Source organism: Panthera onca, chromosome D1 (assembly GCF_046562875.1).
Source record: "Panthera onca isolate mPanOnc1 chromosome D1, mPanOnc1 haplotype 2, whole genome shotgun sequence".
Taxonomy (NCBI): domain Eukaryota; kingdom Metazoa; phylum Chordata; class Mammalia; order Carnivora; family Felidae; genus Panthera; species Panthera onca.
The window spans coordinates 104,597,319-104,618,110 of record NC_138348.1 but is presented as its reverse complement, the minus strand read 5'-3'; the positions used below and the strand labels follow the sequence as shown (position 1 = coordinate 104,618,110).

The following is a 20,792-nucleotide window of genomic DNA, read 5'->3' as shown; positions in this document are numbered from 1 at the left end:
ACAAGAAACCCAGCTCACCTACGTCATATGTGAGTGGAGCTAAGAAACAAAACAAGTCAAGGAAAAGTTACAGGGGGTACATGGAGAGGTGATGGGTACTATTTTAGATAGTAGTAAGGGAAGGGCTCATTGACACTTCATAGAGACCAGAAGAAGGTGAGGGCAAGAGTCTGAAAGATACCTGGGGAAAGAGAAGACCATAAGGCGGGAGCGTGTATGGCATGTTCAAGGAGGAGGCAGGAAGTCACTGTGGCCAGAACACAGTGAGAGAGGAGAGGTGCAGAGGATGGAGCCCTGGATCATCTCAGATTGATGGGAAGCCAGTGGAGGGATTGGAACAGAGGAATGAAATGATCTAGGTCTTACTGAGAATAAAGTATGCAGACAAGTCTGGCATCAGAGAGCTCAGTTAAGAAGCTACTAAAGTAATCCAGGAGAGAGACAATGTAGCCTTAGACCAGGGGGGCAACAGTGATGGGTATGGCTTGAAGGCAGAGCTAACAGGATTTGCTGATGGATTGCATGTGGGGTATAGAAGAGGGTGGGAGTCCAGGATGACTCAAGGGGTCTTGGCCTGAGCCATTAGAGGGATGCAGCAGCTCTCCACTGAGATGGGAAGATGGGAGATCAGGGTTAGGGAAGATCACGATTCAGTTTGGGAGTCATTAAGTGTGAGCTCTCTCTCGTAGACTTCCAAGAGGAGATGGCAAACAGGCAGTTGGATAAATGAACCTGAAATTTTAAGCTCAGGTCAGGGCTTGAGAAATAAATTTTTCAAGGCTCAAGGAACAAATGAGAGTCACAGCATAGAGACAACATCTAAAGCCCCAAGAGACCACCTGGAGGGTGAGTATAGACAAAAAGAGAAGGCTGCATCCTGAGGCCCCTTCTCTGCTTCATGGTAGGGAAGATGAGGAGGAATGAGCACAAAATACCAAACAAAGAATGGCCAGTGAGATAGGAGGGGAGCCAGGGAACTGGTGCCCTGGAGTGCTGGCATTCACAGCGTCTAACCCCGAAGATCACACTCAACTGCCAGACATCTGTTTTAACACTTGATGCAAAGACTTGTTTTGATGTCTGTCTCCCCCTTTGTATCCTCAGGTCTGATACAGATTCTGGCATTTAGGAAACTCAGTAAATGTTTGTTGAAGAAATTAATAAGCATTTAAAGAAGGGGAAAGTGTAGTCTGGCATTATTGTTAGTTTTTTTATGTACTGAAAATGAAATTGTTTATGTGTTTTTTTTAAACACTAATATTCTTTTGGGATAGGAGTAGGGAGCAGGGGAGGGTGAAGGTGACTGGGAATGGAAAAGGGACACCACTGAACACAGCCTTGGTATATGTTCTCAGGGTCCAATTCTGCCCTGTGCATAGGCAGAAAGTACAAAGACTCCTGCCATCATTGCAAGCTGACAAACCACATGAAGTATAAAATCACTAGCAGGCAACATGGGTATTTCCATTGTACCAGACACATGTGCCTCCATCAAGGGACTCAGCTAGGTTGTCACCAGGCCCAGATCTTAGCCCTGAATCTCCACAAAGCAGAGTGCCCTTGGGAGTCGTCCTCCACATTGGCATCCCTGTGAAAATCAAACTTCATTTTGTGCTCAGCCAAAGTGGCTGGATAGCTATTTTATTATTGATCAAACAGGGCTCTGCTGAGAGCCACCCTGAGATGAGAAAAATCTTAAAAAGCTCTCTCAGCTAACTTAGGCAGCTATGATTCAAGTCAGAGAAACAAGCCCTGTACTTATTTCAGTACCAGAGGCCTGCCTGTGTCAAGACAGAAGCTGAAAAATCTTTTTTCTGTCTGCCCTGGGTCAGGAACTCTGTAGCTACAACCCCAGACTGTAATGCTGCCATTACCATGATCAGAGCAAACCACCCATATGCTGCTTCCCAGACCATGCTTCCTTTATTGGCACTATCTGGGTTAACATGGAAAACCTGAGACATTTGGATAGTTGCAAATATTTAGGTATTTGGTGCCATGTAGCCAGAGTCCTCACTGAGCCAGCATGGGGCTGTTGCTTCCTGCGTGTATTTTAAGGACAGTGTCTTCCAACTGCTCAGTATCTGTTCATAAGGAGGATTCTGGTTTCTTTTTTTGAAAGTCCTACTTAGAAAAGTAGAAATAGGGAGAGTGCAATAGGCATTTCCTATTCCTTATTCCATTTACTCTGCACAGATAGTTATGAATTTGCCCCATGTTATAAATGCTCTTAGAACTTATGCAAGGTCACACACTTGTAAGAAGTAGAGGTTGGAATCAGATCCAGGAAAATAGCAAAGGTGAGATTCTTTATGTTGCTGGGGTAAGTTGGTGGGGCGTGTAGTTCTAGCAGAACTGGAGATAGACCTGAGGGGTTATTGATGGAATAACAGTAACTGGAAGAAAAGTCTCCAGTATCCTACCTCCAATTCTCTCTCCCCCAGACTGGGAAGAAGAATGGTACCTTAAGAATTTACTTAAGCCCTTGTAAGTGGTAATTTCAAGTCACCAGCAGGGTCTTTATGTAGCTAAAGGAACAGCCATTAAGGAGTGGGAGGTTCAGTAATGGGCCCATTTTTTATTCTCAGTGGCCCAAAGGGGTACAATTTGAAAGCAGTTTGGGGTTTGGGGGAGAGGAATTAAACGAATACTGATTTGCATAGTGATGTAGGCTATTAATTCCTTTGTGAGCTAAGATAGACTTGGAAATTATGGAATAGTTAGGTGAGGTGTCTTTTCCTTCTTATTGCTCTGCATTAATGCTCCTCCTCGGGAGGGGTGTGTGTGTGTATGTGTGTGAGTGAGTGAGTGACATGTCTTTGAGGCTCTTTGTGTCTGAATAAAAAATTGCTTCTAGACCTAAACTATCTGCTCTAGTAGCCATGGGCCATATATTACTATTTAAATTTAAATTAATTAAAGTTAAAATTAAATACAATTAAAAATTCAGTTTCTTAGTCACATTAGTGACTGACTAGTGGCTATAGTTTTGGACAGCACAGACATGAAACATTTTTCATCATTACAGAAAGTTATATGAGACAGCATGGTTCAGGACCCTTGGAAGAACACATAGCAACTCATACTTGGAGGTTGACTTCAGAAGGGACAAATTTGGAATGCTAAGTCATATCTGACTTACACATCTGAGGCATGATTATGGGTTAATTGATTGAACAAATGAATGAATATCTGTGATTACTGGAGGAGATGGTTGTTAGGGTAAAAGGCTGAAGACAGAGGACCGGTATTGGGCTATAAGATTTTTAGATGGGAAGCATGGAGCTAGGGTGTGAAGGGCTGGTATGATCTGGGGGTAAATGGCATAGGCATTAGGAGTTCAAAGTCCTGTGAAACAAGAGTGTATGGTGAGTCACTATGGATGACTTGTGTCTCTTTCCTTCTTTCTCTTGATAGGAAGAAAAGAGATGAGGGCAGAACCAGTCAGTGGTGTCAAAGTTGACCCTTCCTTCATACCCAAGTGTCTTACAAGGTGGTCTAAACTTGTCTCTGCTTTCTCACTGAATTCTCAGTAGGATTGCCTGTGGACCTTGAGGTCTTGTCCCAAGGGTCTATATTAGTTTGCTAAGACTGCTGTAGCAAAGTGCTAAAAATGGGGTGTTTTCGAACAACAGAAATTTATTCACTTAGAATTCTGGAGTCTACAAGTCCCAAATCAGGATGCTAATAGGGCCATGCTTCCTCTGAAGACTATAGGTGAGAATCCTTCCTTGCCTCTTCCAGCTTCTGCTGGTGGCTGGCAATCCTAGCATTCCCTGGTGTAGAGGCAGCACTACAGTCTCTGCCTCCACTTTCACGTGGCCTTTGTACCTGTGTGTCTATGTCCAGATACTCCTTTTTTTAAAAGGACACCAGTCATATTGGTGTTAGGACCCACTCTCATCCAGTGTGGCTTCATCTCCATTACATCTGTAGAGATCCTATTCACAAGTTCGAGTTGGGCATGAATTTTGTGGGAGGGGGAGACACGTCACTACAGTTCCTGACTTGGTGCCCCTTATCTATTGGTTTAATGCGAGTGGAAATAGAGATCTTATGTTTTCATTTATTCCCTTATTTTATAAAGTTTGTCCACAACTTACCATGTCCAAGCTGTATGTAGTTGGCACTGGGGGGCGCAAAGAAGAATAGACCCAGCCCCTGACCTTAATTAATCTCCTTTCAGTCTCTTGTGTGGTTACATTTGAATTTAAGTTTTTCTTTGGGAAGGAGAACTATCTTGTCTTCCTTATTTATGGAATTCAGATAGGCATATGAGGAAGGAATTCTGAGACATCAGTGGAGCCAAGAAGCTTTGGGGACAAGTCCGTGGTGGCCAGAGCCCCACCTGTAGCAAACCTGTAGTTGGAAGCGTGTCTTCATACCCTACATGCCTAAAGGAGCTTTAAAATCTGACCCAGACAAGGTGTTCATAACCTCCAGATTATCCCTGTGCAAATCTCATTTTTGGGTGGTTATATAAATCATATTAATGGAAGTCCCTTTGCAAAGGAAATCTATTTTGATACCGTTATAATTTATGGCAATGAACAATTTTAATATACCCAAGAGTTATCTGGATGTATAATGAGCCATCCACACAATGGGATTTAAAAAAATTATCTCTTTATTAGAATTTGATATTGACTCATCATACAATAATGAATTTCCCTCAATCCAGCCCATGGGGTGGGGGTAGGCAGAAGGAAAGAGCTGGGAATTGTTTTTTCAAATAGAATTGATGAGACTTGAATATCCGATTGGATATACTCCCTGTAATCTTCCCCCTGCCTCCCACCTTCCCCCCAGGGCCCATCAGTGCTGCCCTTAGCACATATATGATGCCTCCTGTTCCTTAGGAGGAAACCACTTGGACATAATTTGTATAGGACAAAAAGGCTCTGTTTTGGTGTTCAGTTGACTTTGCATTAATTACTCCCTGATACCGGTCAAAATTTTTTCTTTCTGTGATGTGCTTGAGGTTGGCCCAATTCCCCCTAGGTGGAAGAACGTTCTGCTGGTACCAGATAAATCTGATAAACAACATCACTATTGCCCACACTAGTCTTTTAGAAAGATCTACAGTGGTTTTTGTGTGAAGCTAACGTGAATGTTGAGTGTACCAGGTCTCTCTTTGGGTGACCTCCAATTTCTGTGTCATTATTAATAGAAGCTCTTCTTGTGTTTCCTCTCATTATGAAGCTCATTACAGAGACTCCCTCTCAACTTTTATGTCCTTTCCATTTGTTTACCACTGGTTGGTGAGCATTTTCAGGTGGGACCAATCCACTGGGTGCTAAGGAGTGTGGCCAGTCCTATGTCTTCTAATCAAAGCGTGTGTCACACTATTATTTTTCAAAACAAGAAAATGGGAGTAGGAACAGAAGAGCACTGATTGTAAGTGAAGTGCTGCTAGAAGCAATTAAAGGGTTCAGAAGGTGAATTTCATTAATGCTGTGTTAGTGGGAGAGCTCAGCCCCTTGCTAAAAACCATCTGGCAAATCTCATTTTCTCTCTTTAATGCTAAAGGTCCAGGGAGGTCTCAGTGAGTCTAATGAGGCCACAGAGAACCTGCGTCCAGAGAAGAGACCAGCATTTGCGTACAGTCCTTCTGACTGCTGTCAGGAATTTCAAACAAGCCTTCCATTTAGGAGAAAGATGACCTCCCTTATGCCCAGACCCTGTATTTCAGGTGTGGAGCTGTAACTGTGATGAGATGAAGTGGGAAAATGAGGCAATTAATTGAATTGAGTGGTGAGGACCTGATATGGAGAGAGAAAACACTGTTTTTTAGCCCTTAATTTTCCAGGTTTATCTTTTAAAATATAGTATTTCACAATATTCCAACCCTTCAAATAAACCTCACACAAAACCCTTTATTTGACAGAGTCTTAGCTGTCAAAATGTTTCATTACACAGGGAGACATGTGCACTGATAATATTTTCAAAACAGAGTACGTGGTGCAGCAGTCAGGGGACATGCAAACAGATGCCTCGGAGCCACTAGTGAAGTCATGTGTTTCTGAAAGTTCCCACCCATGTCGTCGTCTCAGGGTAGATCCACTCATTAGTGGAGATACATGAATTTTTTCCCAAAACGCTTTGCTGAGATGGTCAGTCAATGGGAAAGGCAATAAGACTCTAGGGAAATGGTTTAAGAAAGTTGTGTTTCTGTGTCTTGGTGGCCCTTTGGTATCAAGTGTGTCCTACCAGCTCCAGCATCTCGGTCCCAGGGTGCCCTGGGTTCAGCACTCAGGGTGCTGTTTGATGTTCATGAGTCAACGCGCAAGGCTGTCACTGCAGCTTCAACTTGCCTGATGAAATTCATTTTTCCAGCCTTTACTATAATAACCATAATCAATCTCATTGCCAAGCACAGAATCCCTGTACAGCAGTTCCTAGTGATGCGAACTGATATGGCAGTCAGATAAATATTGTGTTAAATTGCACTAAACAACAGTGACAAATGGCACGTATACACACATTGAAATCATGTTTCTTCTTAGATCCATCTTGGAACTCAAGGGCATCAGAGTGAAGTCCATCATCAGATCAGTGAGTGCCAGGGTGTCACGTCTTTCAGGGTGTTTTCTGTGTGTATTGTAGAACAAGCCACTGCCAAATTTAATGGCTTTAACAGTGGCAGTGTTTTCTTTTTCATGAGTCTGCACTTGGAGCTCGGTTCAACCAGATGTCTCTTTTGTTCCATGAGTGGCTGCTGGGGCCAGAACATGCAAGATGGAGTCTTCACTCCATGGCTTCTGCCTCAGCTGGGATACCTGGGGCATTCTCTAACTTTCTGTCTTTTCCTTGTGACCTCTCTGGTGTGTTGCTGGGCTTCTCCTCATAGTGGTTCAGGGACCCAACTGAGTGCCTTCCAAGAGGACAAGCCTCAGTGTGCAAGCACTAATCCACTGTGTTTGAGTCATGCTTGCTAATGTCCCGGTGACCAAAGCAGGTCAGCGGCCATGGCCAGAGTCACTGTGGGAGGGCACTATATAAAGAGGGTGTGATTGCAGGGAAGCATGGCTTATTGGTGGCCACCAAAATAATTCTTCTATACTAGGAGTGTTTGTGACCGAGCTTAGGAAATATATAGACACACACACACAGATATGCACTATCAGGAGACCAGGGCATCTTACCCCTGGCACCAGAAAACTATCCTCTGTGGTTCTAAAATATGCCCCTCCTCCTTTCCCTCACAGTTTTCTTGATGTATAATTTACATATCATAAAGCCAACCTATTTAAAATATAAAGTTCAATGGTTCTTAGTTTACAGAGTTTTATAACAGTTACCATAGTCCAATTTTAGAATATTTTATTCCCAAAAGAATACTTGTACCCATTAGAACTTACTCCATGTCTCACCCCCACTCCCCTTGCCCCCATCCATAGGCAATCACTGATCTGTTTTCTTTTTTTATAGATTTGCCTGTGTTGGACAGTTCACATAAATGAAATCATACAATATGTGGCCTTTTGTGACTGACTTCTTTTGTTTAGCATGTTTCCAAGATTTATCCAGGTTACAGCATGTAGGAGTACTTCATTCCTTTTATAGATGAATAATATTCCATTGTTTGGATAGGTATACCACATTTTGTTTATCCATTCATCAGATGATGGATATTTGGGTTGTTTCCATTTTTGGCTGTTATGAGTAATGTTGATATGAACATATGTTATGTCCAAGTTTTTGTGTGACTGTATTTCATTTCTCTTGGGTAGATATCAAGGAGTATAATTGATGGGCCAAAACTCTGTGTTTGTCATTGTGAGGAATTGCCAAAATATTTTCCAAAGTGGCTGCGCCATTTTACATTCCTGTGTTTGTTTTTATGCCAGAAGAGGACAGATACTCCTTTGTTTAAGATAGTTTGGTTGAGAGGTAGAGGATAGACAATATGCTATCTCAAAGCCACTTGTGGTCTCCAAACTCCTATCAGTGACCTATTCCCAATGCCAGAGCAAATAGTGGAGTTAACAGTAATATTTGAGTGTTCTGGTATTTTAGATTCCAATCTCCAAGACGCCAAAGAGCAGCAGTGGGCGTGGGTAGTGGTCTAGGCTCCCTGGGCAGTACCTCTCTGCATTATGGCTGGACTGGTCCATCTACTGTCTGCATCACCCACATGCGTCCTTCACAAGGTTAAAGGCTGAGGGCTTTCAGAACATTGCTAGGAAGACAAACCAAGGGAGGCTTGAACCACTTTATAAGCGTTTAGTAAACCAAATTCAGTTTCCAGGCATTTCTCATTTTGCTGACTCCCAGCCCTGTATCCCAGCCAGCCAGGGAGCGTGTGCCCCAAATTCCTGAGGTAGACCTGAGAAAGAACCAATTTAAAACCCAAAGAGTGTTCAGCATAGAAAAATCCCAGCTATTGTGTTATGTTTCATGGAGCCTAGTGGGATGTTTCTGTGGTAAGAATCCAAGGCTCTGAAGGGCTAGGGACTTCAGCACATAGACTGAGGAGATGCCCTCTTCCTTCTTGGCTTGACCAGAGGACCAGGGAGCTATTTTGCCTCACACCTTTTCCACTTCTTCTTATGGAGTTAATCTCCTGAGGTAATAGCTCAGGTTTCTTTTAAATACGAAGAACTGTCTCTTACTCGCTGTATGTGGGGTGGCTGGATCTGAGTGGCAGCCTGGTGTTTCTCATTCCAATAGCCAGACACCCTTGTTCACATTTACTCAGTCCCTTCTGCATTATGGCCTGGAATAGAAAGGCTACACCTAGAACCTTGTACATTAAAACACATCCTGATAAAAATAAAACTAATTTCATTTTAGTGGGTTCTTAAAATGCCCTACAAGGATGGGCTCTTTTCTGTTTGTAACTTCCCAGTATGGAAATTGTCAACATACTATTTCCCACAGAAAATTCTTGGCTGCTGAGGGCAAGTCTGGCTTTCTTTATAGTTGTCTTGCCATGGCCCAGTCCCTGGACATTACAGAGCAGGCTTTTGGTTAGCATTTGGAGAGGGAATGAATACATGAATGAATGAGGACAGTGATATGAAGAAGGCATGTCTTCATGTATCTAATGGGCTCTCACATGACAAGGAGCCAGTTGTGGTCCAGGGATGGGTATAGGCAGATTTGCTCTTGATACAAGGAAATAGGTAGCATTGGAACTGCTGCCTCAGGAAGAGGGGATTTCCTGGTCACTTTGTGTTCAAATGGAAGCGAGACATCCCTCTGGAGAAATAAGTGAGGGGATTCCTACAGAAAGGCTGGATGAAGGCTCTGAGCCCCTTTCCATTCTCACCTTAGTCCAGTTGCAGCTAGAGGCAGCTTCTGTTTTTCTAAACTAATGTTAAGGCAGCCTTAACTCTTCCTCATGAATTTACTCCACAAGGTATTTGGGAAATACAGATTGTACTTAAGATTTTGTACTAGAAACTGGAGAGGGCAGCAGCTGTTCTGTCCCTTAAGCCCTCCTTTGATGTCTCTCCCCGGTCTCCTTCTTGGCCACCAGCATCGGGCCTTTTGTCTGTTTCTCCGTCTCTCTCTCCCCATGTTCTCACTCTGGGATCCTCTCTCCTTTTCTTAGGATATCTCTCCACCCTTTTCCTGTCCTGAGAGGAGCCATGGGACTTTCTGGTTTCTCCAGTCCTAAGCACCTGCACCCTCACCTCTGTTCCCACACACATCCTTAACTGATAAAGATGCCTATAGCCACCAGGACCCATTCACTGGAAGTGTTTGATGACTTAAGTCTCCTTTGGAATCTTTGTGATAATTCAACATTTTTGGATTCAGAACTAGGAGAGACAAAGAAAATGAGTTTACCTTTCTTTTCTATGTAGAAATGCCTAGAGGGGCACCTTGGTGGGTCTGTCCATTTGGCCTCTGATTTCAGCTCAGGTCATGACCTCATGGTTCACAGGTTTGAGCCCTGAGTCAGGCTGTGTGCTGACAGGTGGGAGCCTGGAGCCTGCTTCGTATTGTCCCCCACTCACTCTCTGTCTCTCTCTCTTGGAAAAATAGACATCAAAAAAAAAAAAAAATAGAAATGCCTAGAGCCTTTTGCACCCACAACCCCCTCTGCACCTGGAAGAAACACACCGGTTCATGTTGGTGAGGTCATGGAGGGCAGAGAATGTGAGGTTAGTACTTCTCAGGACATAGTCAATGTCCTCAGGAAAGTCTTTCCTGAGCCCCAAGATTAGGTGAGCAGCTCCTTGCCCCATAGTCCCATATGCCTCTCTTTATCACATTTAGCACAGTTGTGACTTTATATGTGAGATTGTTATTATTTTGTATTCCCCATGATGTCTTAAGCTCCATAACACCATAGACTATGTTGGTTTGGATTCACCATTGAATCCACACAGGGGCCAGCGAAAATTCTGGACCAAGAGGAAGTGCTCAATTAATACTAAATGAAAAATGGATGGAAATAAAAATGTGAATTTTTTATATGTACATGTTTTAAATAAATACCAGTTTATAATGAATTGCAGAGTAGTCTTTGGAAGAAAATTATCTTCATGGTTGCATTTGATGTCAGCTACCTGAGGAAGAATCAGATAGCGTCCACATGAGAGCACCCACCATCACCAGCCTCATTCCCTTTCACTTCCAACAGACCAAAGCTCCCACTTCAGTTTCCCAGTCAAGCCTGCAGGTGCTAGGGCTGGAGCCCAACCCTCCACTTTAGATAGCCTGCCAAACAGAATAGAGAGTGCTTTTGATATGCCTGGTGGCATATCACGGGAAGAGACCCAAGGACAAGGATGACTGTATTTTGTAGGGGGGATGTCTAGTCAAAAGGAAGGGAAGAATGATCAGGAAAATTGGTGCAAAGTAAGGGCTTATAGAGATAAGACTAGGGGAAAAAAGAGAAGTAGGAGAGTTCACAGGGTCTCTTCCAGAAAACTGAGCAATCAAATATGATCTTTATGCAGTATGAGGTGATGGGGTGGCCAGACCAGAGGCCAGTACCAGTGAGGAGGAGTTTGCTATTAGTTGGGTAGGCAGAAGGGAAAAGGGATAGGAAGGAGAAAAGAAGAGCTTAAAGTCAGGTGCAGAAGAAAAATTGCAGGCAGGCCAGCTTCACTCATCGGCTTGTTTGCATCTGAGATGGCCCTGGGTGGATGGAAATGAAGCTTGCAATTTTCAGGGTGATTACATCCAACTACCACACTTCCTCCTTCCTCTTCCCAGGTGTGGTCCCAGTATCAACCACATGGTTCCATGTAGACCTTGAAGAATGGTGAGGAAGGTACAGTGGTGCCAATGGAGCCCTAGGAAGGAGATTCAACGAGAAATGATGGTCCAGGAGATGCCGGAGGAGGGTGAGTCTACCCCCATCCCCACCAGCTTGCCTGCCTACCGCCAAACTGCCTATTGATATTTATTTGCTTCTTGTTTATTTGACAGGATCACATACATATACATAGCGGCTGGCATACACAATTAATCAGGCGGAGTATTTCTGATTTGTGGTTTAACCCTGCCCTGCACTTAACAAGCCTAGGTCCCAGGGCCCCATGGCTGTCTCACACGGTTCCCTAGCAACCAAATGAGACAGGAAAATCTGCAGTTTCATCACCACAAGATGCTAGGTCAATTAATATTCATTAGCAGTGCCTGTGTTTGGCTGCTAGGAGACATTATGGAGAAAAAAATCTTTGTTGCCTGAGTGTGGGATGGAAGGAGTGTAGGGACCAATGAATATGTATATTATGTACTGAAGATGTGTTTTCTTATACTAGCATGGTCTGTCTGTACATGTGCATACAGATTAAAAAAAATTCATCCGTATTTATAATTACCCTTCTAAGGTTATTATATAGGAATAGGTTTCAGAAACAAAAGGAAAGTTCTATGGGGTGACTGGGAGGCTCAGTCAGTTAAGTGTCTGACTCTTCAATTTGGCTCAGATCATGATCTCACAGTTTGTGGGTTCAAGTCTCACATCAGGCTCTGTGCTGACAGTGTGAAACCTGGTTGGGATTCTCTCTGATTCCCCCTAAGCCTCAAAAATAAGCAAACATTAAAAAAAAAAAACTCTTTAAAAAAATAAAAGGAAGGTTCTACTCCAAAATAGTAATCATGGCCTATTCAGGTCACTTGAAATTATATTACTAGTAAGTATTCTTGATTTTTTTTTTCAGACTCGATTATATGCTTAATGCCCCTATAATATTTTTTTAGTTTTTTAAAATTAAATTTTTTTTTGAGACAGAGACAGAGGACAAGCTCACTCAGGCTCTGCAGGTTACTTTAAAAGCTTATGGGGAGGGGTGTTTGGGTGGCTCAGTTGGTTGAGCCTCCGACTTTGGCTCAGGTCATGACTTGGCATTCGTGGGTTTGAGCCCCGCATCGGGCTCTGTGCTGACAGCTCAGAGCTTGGAGCCTGCTTTGGATCCTGTGTCTCCTTCTATGCCCCTCCCCCGCTCATGCTCACTGGCGTTCTCCTTCCTCCCCCACTCTGACACACACACACACACACACACACACACACACACACAGACACACACAAACATTAAAACAAAAGTAACCCTAGCAAAGATCACACATTGAGTCCCCAATGTTCAATGTCTGCGTTTTGTCAGAGACTTCTCTACCATACTGAGACAGGAGTTGTGGACCCCTTTGAAGGAGAGTGTACAGAAACCTGGTGATTTTACCTCACCTGGGCCTCATGTTTCTGGGCAGCTCATCCTCCATTGACCCGTAAATGCAGCCTGAAACCAGTTGCACAAATGTCCTTTCTGCCTTGAAGGAATTCTCCATGCTTCTGTCAGTGCTTCATTTTGGGCAGGCTGGCTCTGACCCGGAGGTGGTCCCTACAGCTCTGATTGTAGTGTCAGGACTCTGGTAGCCCTGAGTCCCAGCTCCAAGAGAAAGGAGGGGGGGCGGCGGCGGTGGTGGTAATCACAAAGAGCCCCTGAATGTAGTGGTGGGCCTGAAGGGCTTGGCCTTAGGGCACAAAAAGGCAGGTCTCAGCCCCCTCGCTAGTCATGGTGAGGGAGACTAGCATTGTATCAGCAAAGGCAGAGGCACTTGCGGATTCAGAGTCCTCTCAGTACTGTTTGAATGTGGCACAGTTTCATATTTACTCCCAGCAAACAGAGCTCCCCCACCCTCAGGCAAGGTGTGGGACAGGAGGTGGTACAGGGCTGTGGGAACAGGAGGCCTGTTTGGCCCCTTTTCCTGGACTCTGTTTAAAAACTGTTCCTAGTCACGGATGACCAAATAGTACCACCTGAATTTTCCAAATCACTTGGACCAACACAAACACTTGTGCCCACTGGGCGAGATTGGGCAAAGGAGGACAATTAGCCTTGAATGAGGTCTGATGGCTAGGGACAAGGACAAGTGGTTGGAAATGGGGTAGATTGGAGCAGTGGCTCTCCAAGTATATTCTGTGGATCAGCAGGTTGGCATCTGGGTGCTTATCAGAAATGCAGCTTCTCGGGCTCCACCCAAATCCATTGAATCTGAATCTCTCAGGGAGAGGCCCAGGAATCTGTGTTTCAACTAGTTCTCCAGGCAACCCTTACACATGCTCAAATCTGAGATGTACTGATAAAACATGGGGATGTAAGTTTTCAGTCCTTTTACCTGTGTTTCAGACTTTACCTGGCACCCCCTGGACACTAGATAAGTTACTTTGTCTCTCCGAGCTTTAAGAAAGGCAAAGTAGGCTCGATGCTTTTTGCCGAAACCCTCTCCTCCTCAGTATATCATCTGAGTGAGGTGTCTGTGTGTGCATATACATGCACGCACGTGTATATGGGCATGGGTGGGTGGCTAGTTGGGTCTGATTTTTCTGTCACCTTGTCTTTCCTCTCCCGTGAGATGATAAAGCTTGTTGGAAACAAAAGGCCCAAGTAAAAACCAACCAGTGATGCTTCCTGCAAAGTTGGAGAAATAGTATCATAAGGTTCTCCCAAGGAGCTGCCTGGCACATCCCAGTGGGTTAGCAGGTTCCCAGGGAGAGGAGGGAGACAGACCTTTACATTTGGGAGCACAAATGGAATACTGGTTTGAATCAAGAGTGATTTGGATTTATGAATTTGTCAGCATTATTACTTCAGAAAATGCTCAGTTCCAGTTTGAACTGCCTAGAAGATGCTTTTTCTCCTAAAATTAATTGGTTGAGCTCATGGTTCAGTAGAAAATAGCTATCTAGGTTTGATTAAAAGTTCAAATTAGTGAGGTCCATTTGTTTGGTGTCCATTTGCCTCCCCTGGAGTCAGTGTGCCTGAGTGTGAATTCAGATGCTAACACTTAGAATGTGTGACCTTGACAAGTCATTTAACATCTCCGTGCCTCGGTTTCTGTATCCTTAAAATGGGGATGATAAGAGTAACTACCATGAAGTATTGTGAGGATTAACAGTGTGGGTTAATGTTCGCCGGGTAATGTTCGCCATGGCCACTTGGTGCATGTTGGTTCTGCTCACTATTCAGGTCAGTTCGATTCAGGTCTCCTCTGGGTTCAAATTCAGAATCAAATGGCTTCCATGCAGCTCACCCTCCCTGGGGACAGGGCTGGTATTCACTTTTCCTGTCCTCTCTAAGGCAGGATCCAGCTGCATTTGGAGCTAACTGCGTCTCATTTGTTTATAAGGTAACTGCTTTCTCTCTTTCCATCTCCCTCTCTCTTCCCTCCAATTTCCATTTCTTTTGTGAAATGGTTAAAGTGCTTGACATAATTAGCTGTTAATTGTTAGCAGCTGTACCCATTATCAGCTTAATGCCTAATTAATTGCAACAATTAATGCTGCCTATCCTGTCTTAGGAAGTGTTGATGAGGGAAGGCTGGTGTTGTTTAAGTTCTATCTTAATTAATTTACCTCCACTTTTTAGCATTTAACTAAAAATCCCAAATTGGGGGCTGCTTTCTTCATATGAGCAGTGAGCAGAGGGTCAGGGCAATGCGCAGTGCTTGGGTCTGTCCTGTGAAAGTTGGGTGTCTCTTCTCGCAGCTGCCAGCCATCCTCACACATTGCAGGGCCCTGCACACAAATGCGCTCTTCTCGGTAATTTTTTTCTGTGTTGCCCCGTTTTGAGAAAGTGCCAAGTGGAAAGCTTCAAGAGTAAACGGCTTCCTCCCCTACTACTTTGTTCAAATTGGCAGTGGAGCATTCATGTGAATCAGACAGGGGTGAGGTGGGGGCGTGTGAGCTCCTGCAGGGCCGGGCTGTCTGGGTCATGACCACAACTCCATTAGTATCATGTTCAGGTAACTGTTGGAGGGAAAACCAAATGGATGAGGCATAGCCTCAATGTTTTGAGCTTGTCTCAGGAGCTCCAGGCATGGTGCTGTATGCCTTATACACATCTTTGTTGTTGTTGTTTAGTTATGTTGTTTAATTCTCACAGCATAACCCTATAAGGTGTGTATTTGCTTTTCTACCTTGGTGAGGAAAGCAAGAGGTTAAGTACCTGGCAAGCGACAGAATTAGAACTCAAGCCTACATCCTCCCACTTCCAGACTAGGCTTGCCACCCTACGTCTTGCCTTTCTTCAGGTTAACGAGTGAATTTTCCAGCGCTGTGTTCTGAGGTGACTGGTTTACTTTTAGAGCCTTAGGACTGGATCACATCCCTTTGGGCAATCCCACTGTCAATCATCCAAAGAAGAGGCCAGTCCTGGTCCAGGATATGACAGTGGAGCAGGTGGGCTTTGACTTAGCAGTGGGATATAAAAGCAGGTGCCAGAGGCAAGCTCAGGAAACATTCCTCTCTTTGGTCCTAGAGGAGCTGGGAATCTATACCCTGGCTATGACACTCTGCAGGACGGTAAGGTTGTCCTTGCCATGTGGCAGTGGTACACAACACTGTCAGACCACCACTGTGGCCTTGGGCGTTAAGCTCTGAGAGGGGCTATGCTTAATATCTAGGTTCAGAAGGCTAAAATAATGGCCCCCCAAAGATATCTGTGCCCTAATCCCTAGCACCTGTGAGTGTTAATTGGTAGGGCAAAAAATGCCTTTGCCTATGTGATTAAGGATCTTGAGATGAAGAGATTTTCCTGTATTACCTGGGTGAGCCCTATGTGCAGTCATGTATTTCCTGGTAAGAGAAGGGCACAGGGAGATCTGACACAGAAAAGGAGAATGCAGTGTGACCACAGAGGCAGAGATTTGAGTGACATGGCCACAGCCAAGCAATGATGGCAGCCACTAGAAGCTGGGATTTTCCCCTGCAGCCTCAGGATCTCAGCTCAGTGATACAGATTTCAGACTTCTGACCTCCAGAACTGAGAATAAGTTGGTGTTGTTGTAGGAAATTTAAAAAACTGGGCTTAAGGGTTTTCTTCTTTTAATCTCTGTTATTCCTGAGTGTCCAGCAAAGTTTTAAGTGTTAAAAAAAAAAAAAAAAAAAAAGATAGGGGTGCCTGGGTGGCTCATTCGGTTAAGCATCCAACTTCGGCTCAGGTCATGATCTCACGGTTCGTGAGTTTGAGCCCCGCGTCGGGCTCTGTGCTGACAGCTCGGAGCCTGGAGCCTACTTCGGAGTCTGTGTCTCCCTCTCTCTCTGCCCCTCCCCTGTTCATGCTCTGTCTCTCTCTGTCTCAAAAATAAATAAAAAACATTAAAAAAATTAAAAAAAAAAAGATAAAATAGTGGTGCCTAGGTGTCTAAGTCAGTTAAACGTCCAACTCTTGATTTCGGCTCTGGTCATGATCTCACAGTTTTGTGAGTTCGAGCCCCGTGTTGCATTCTGTGCTGCAAGTGTGGAGCCTGCTTGGGATTCTCTCTCCCTCTCTCTCTGCCCCTCCCCTGGTCATGCTTTCTCTGTCTCTTTCAAAGTAAATAAATAGACATAAGGAAAAAAGATAAAATTAAAAAAGAATTAATGATGAGAGCTGAAGTTTACTGTCCACAGAATTATCTAGTTGAGAGGTCCCTTGGGGAAAACATATATGTAACCCATTATAGTGACTTTAATAAAATTAGCATTAAGTCTGAATTAGTATTTAAGTGAATGCTGAAATACTTGAGAGAAGTCTATTATTAAATAAGAGTATATTTCTTGCATAAATCTAGTTAAGCTGTCCCAAACTAGTTGTGGCAGCTGCACGGCATTTTTAAGGCCTAGGCTCCCTCTCACTGCTCCCATGTGAGGTTTCCATCCTCATGGTCAGAGATGACTGCTAGAGTTCCAGAAACAAGAGGGAGAAGAAAGTTAGAAAGAAGGGTTTACCTTCTCCCTCCTGGGGAAGCTTTTAACATAGTTTCTCTCACATTTCTATTTACTTACATCTTTTTTGGTTACAAATTAGTTTCATGGTGACACAGCTTCAGTTTATGATTGGAATTGAAATATTTTAGTTGAGTTACAATATGGTCAGCTAAACAAATGAGGTTTTCTTCTTTTTTAGAGAAGTAAGAGGGACGGATGCCTGGGTGGCTCAGTTAAGCATCTGACTCTTGATTGCCATTCAGGTCATGATCTCAGGATAAGTCCTGAGATGGAGCCCTGCTTCCATCTTCGTGCTGGGCTGGGCATGTATCCTGCTTAAGATCCTCTCCCTCTCCCCCTCTAGTGCGTGTGTGCGTGCATGCTTTCTCTCTCTCTTTCTCTCAAGAAAGAAAAAGAAAGAAGGAAAGAAAAAAAAAGGAGGAAAATATTTGGAGGCTGCCTCACCAAGTATTTAAATTGTAGAGGCCTGCCACTGGTAGGGAAGGAGAAATACCCATTTTAAATAACTGATGTGCATTTTTTTACATATAAATAAAAAAATTAATTCCAGTATAGTTAACATACAGTGTTACATTAGTTTCAAGGGGTACAATATAGTGGCTTCAACAGTTCTATACGTTACCCAGTGTTCATCATGACAAGTGCACTCTTAATCCCCAACACCTATTTCTCCCATCACCAGCCTCCCCTGTGGTAACAGCTAATTTGTTCTCTGTTAAGAGTCTTTTCTTGGGATATGTGGGTGGCTTAGTTGGTTAAGTGTCCAACTCTTGATTTCAGCTCAGATCATGATCAATCACATGGTTGGTGAGATGGAGCTCTGTCTCAGGAGACATATCTAGAAGTGTATTGTTAAGCTTATATCAAAGAAATTACTGCCTATGCTCTCTTTTAGGATACTTATGGTTCCAGGTCTCACATTTAGGTCTTAAATCCACTTTGAGTTTATTTTTATGTATGAGTTCCAGTTTCATTCTTTTTAAAAAATATATAACTTATTGTCAAATTGGCTAACACAAAGTAGGTACAGTGTGCTCTTGGTTTTGGGGGTTCAAAACCTGTGGTTCCTTGCTTACATACAATACCCCATGCTCATCCCAACCAGTGTCCTTTTCAATGCCCATCACCCATTTCCCCCTCTCCCTCTCCCCCCCCATCAACCCTCAGTTTGCTCTCTGTATTTAAGAGTCTCTATCGTTTGCCTCCCTCCCTCACTCACTGTAACTATTTTGTTCCCCTTCCCTTATGGTCTTGTGTTAAGTTTCTCAAGTTCCACATGTGAGTGAAAACCTATGATATCTGTCTTTCTCTGACTGACTTATTCACTTAGCATAATACCTTCCAGTTCCATCTATGTTGCAGCAGATGACATGATTTCATTCATTCTCATCGCTAAGTAGTATTCCATTGTATATATAAACCATATCTTCTTGATCCGTTCTTTAGTTGATGGACATTTGAGCTCTTTCCATAACTTGGCTATTGTTGAAAGTGCTGCTGCAAACATTGGGGGTACAAGTGCCCCTATGCATCAGCACTCCTGTATCCTTTGGATAAATTCCTAGTAGTGCTATTGCTGGGTTCTCGGGTAGTACTCTTTTTAATTTTTCGAGTAACCTCCACATTGTTTTCCAGAGTGACTGCATCAGTTTGCATTCCCACCAACAGTGCAAGAGGGTTCCCGTTTCTCCACATCCTTGTCAGCATCTGTTGTTTCCTGTGTTGTTCATTTTAGCCACTCTGACTGGTGGGAGGTGGTATCTCAGTGTGGTTTTGATTTGTGTTTCCCTGATGATGGGTGATGTTGAGCATCTTTTCATGTGTCTGTTGGCCATGTGCATGTCTTCTTGGGAAAATTGTCTGTCCTTGTCTTCTGCCCATTTCTTCACTGGATTATTTGTTTTTTGGGTGTTGAGTTTGGTAAATTATAGATCTCAGATACTAACCCTTTATCTGATATGTCATTTGCAAATATCTTTGCCCATTCCGTTGGTTGCCTTTTAGTTTTATTGATTGTTTCCTTGGTTACATACAAGCTTTAGGATGATTGCTTGTTGTAGTTCAGTGAAAAATGTTGTTGGTGTTTTGATAGAGATTGCATTAAATCTGTAGATAGCTTTGGATAGTATGGATATTTTAACAATATTTTTTCTTCCAATCCATGAGCATGGAATATCTTTCCATTTGTTTGTCGTTAATTTCTTTCATCGTTTTATAGTTTTCAGAGTACAGGTCTTTTACCTCCTTGGTTAAGATTATTCCTATGTATTTTATTAGTTTTGGTGTAATTGTAAATGGGATTTTTATTAATTTTTCTTTGTATTACTTCATCATTAGTATATGGAAATTCAATGGATTTCCATATATATACATATATATATTTATTATTATTGTTACTATTTAAATCCTGTGACCTTACTGAACTCATTTATCAGTTCTAGGATTTTTTTTTTTTTTTGGTGGAATCTTTATTTTTATTTATTTATTTTTTTTACTTTTAGGAGCATATAATCCGCAAATAGTGAAAGATTTCCTTCTGCTTACCAATTTGGATGTTCTTTAATTCTTTTTCTTATTGTTGTGGCTAGGACTTCCAGTACTATGTTGAATAAAAGTAGTAAGAGTGGACATCCTTGTCTTGTTCCTGACCTTAGGGAAAAAGCTCTCAGTTTTTGACCATTTAGTATGTTAGCTATATGACCATTTAGTATGTTATCATATATGACTTTTATTATGTTGAGGTAGGTTTCCTTTAAACGTACTTTTTGAAGGCTTTTGTCATGAATGGATGTTTTACTTTGTCACATGCTTTTTCTGCATCTAATGAAATGATCATTGGGTTTTTATTTTTTCTCTTGTTGATGTGATATATCACATTGATCTGTGAATATTGAACCACCCTTATATCCCAATAATAAATTCCACTTGATCGTGGTGAATGATTTTTTTTTTTTTTTTCAACGTTTTTTATTTATTTTTGGGACAGAGAGAGACAGAGCATGAACAGGGGAGGGGCAGAGAGAGAGGGAGACACAGAATCGGAAACAGGCTCCAGGCTCCGAGCCATCAGCCCAGAGCCTGACGCGGGGCTCGAACTCACAGACCGCGAGATCGTGACCTGGCTGAAGTCGGACGCTTAACCGACTGCGCCACCCAGGCGCCCCGGTGAATGATTTTTTAATGTATTGTTAGATTCTTCCTAATATTTTGTTGAGGATTTTTGCATCTATGTTCATCAGAGGTATTGACCTGTAGTTCTCTTTTTTTGTAGTGTCTTTATCTGGTTTTGATATCAGGGTAGTGCTGGGCCCATATGGAAGCTTTCCTTCATCTTTTTAAAAAAAATAGTTTGAAAAGAGTAAGTATTAATTCTTCTTTAAATGTTTGGTAGAAATCACCCATGAAGCTGTCTGCTCCTGGACTTTTGTTTGTTGGGAGCTTTTGATTATTGATTCATTTTATTACTTGTAATATGTTCAAATTTTCTATTTCTTGATTCAGTTTTGGGAGGTTACATATTTCTAGGGATTTATCCATTTCTTTGAGGTTGTCCCAATTTGCTGGCATATAATTTTTTATGATATTTTCTTACAGTCGTTTGTATTTCTGTGGTGTTGGA

At 42.9% G+C, this 20,792-nt stretch overlaps 1 long non-coding RNA gene across 1 annotated transcript in view; it reads left to right on the top strand.

Moving 5' to 3' along the window:
* Positions 1-11,092: 11,092 nt before the first annotated feature.
* The window catches only part of LOC132660870 (uncharacterized), a 239,954-nt gene continuing 230,254 nt past the window's right edge, over positions 11,093-20,792 (top strand). The window contains exon 1 of the long non-coding RNA XR_009601935.3: positions 11,093-11,306. This is a non-coding gene — a long non-coding RNA (uncharacterized LOC132660870). The remainder of the gene's footprint in view (positions 11,307-20,792) is intronic.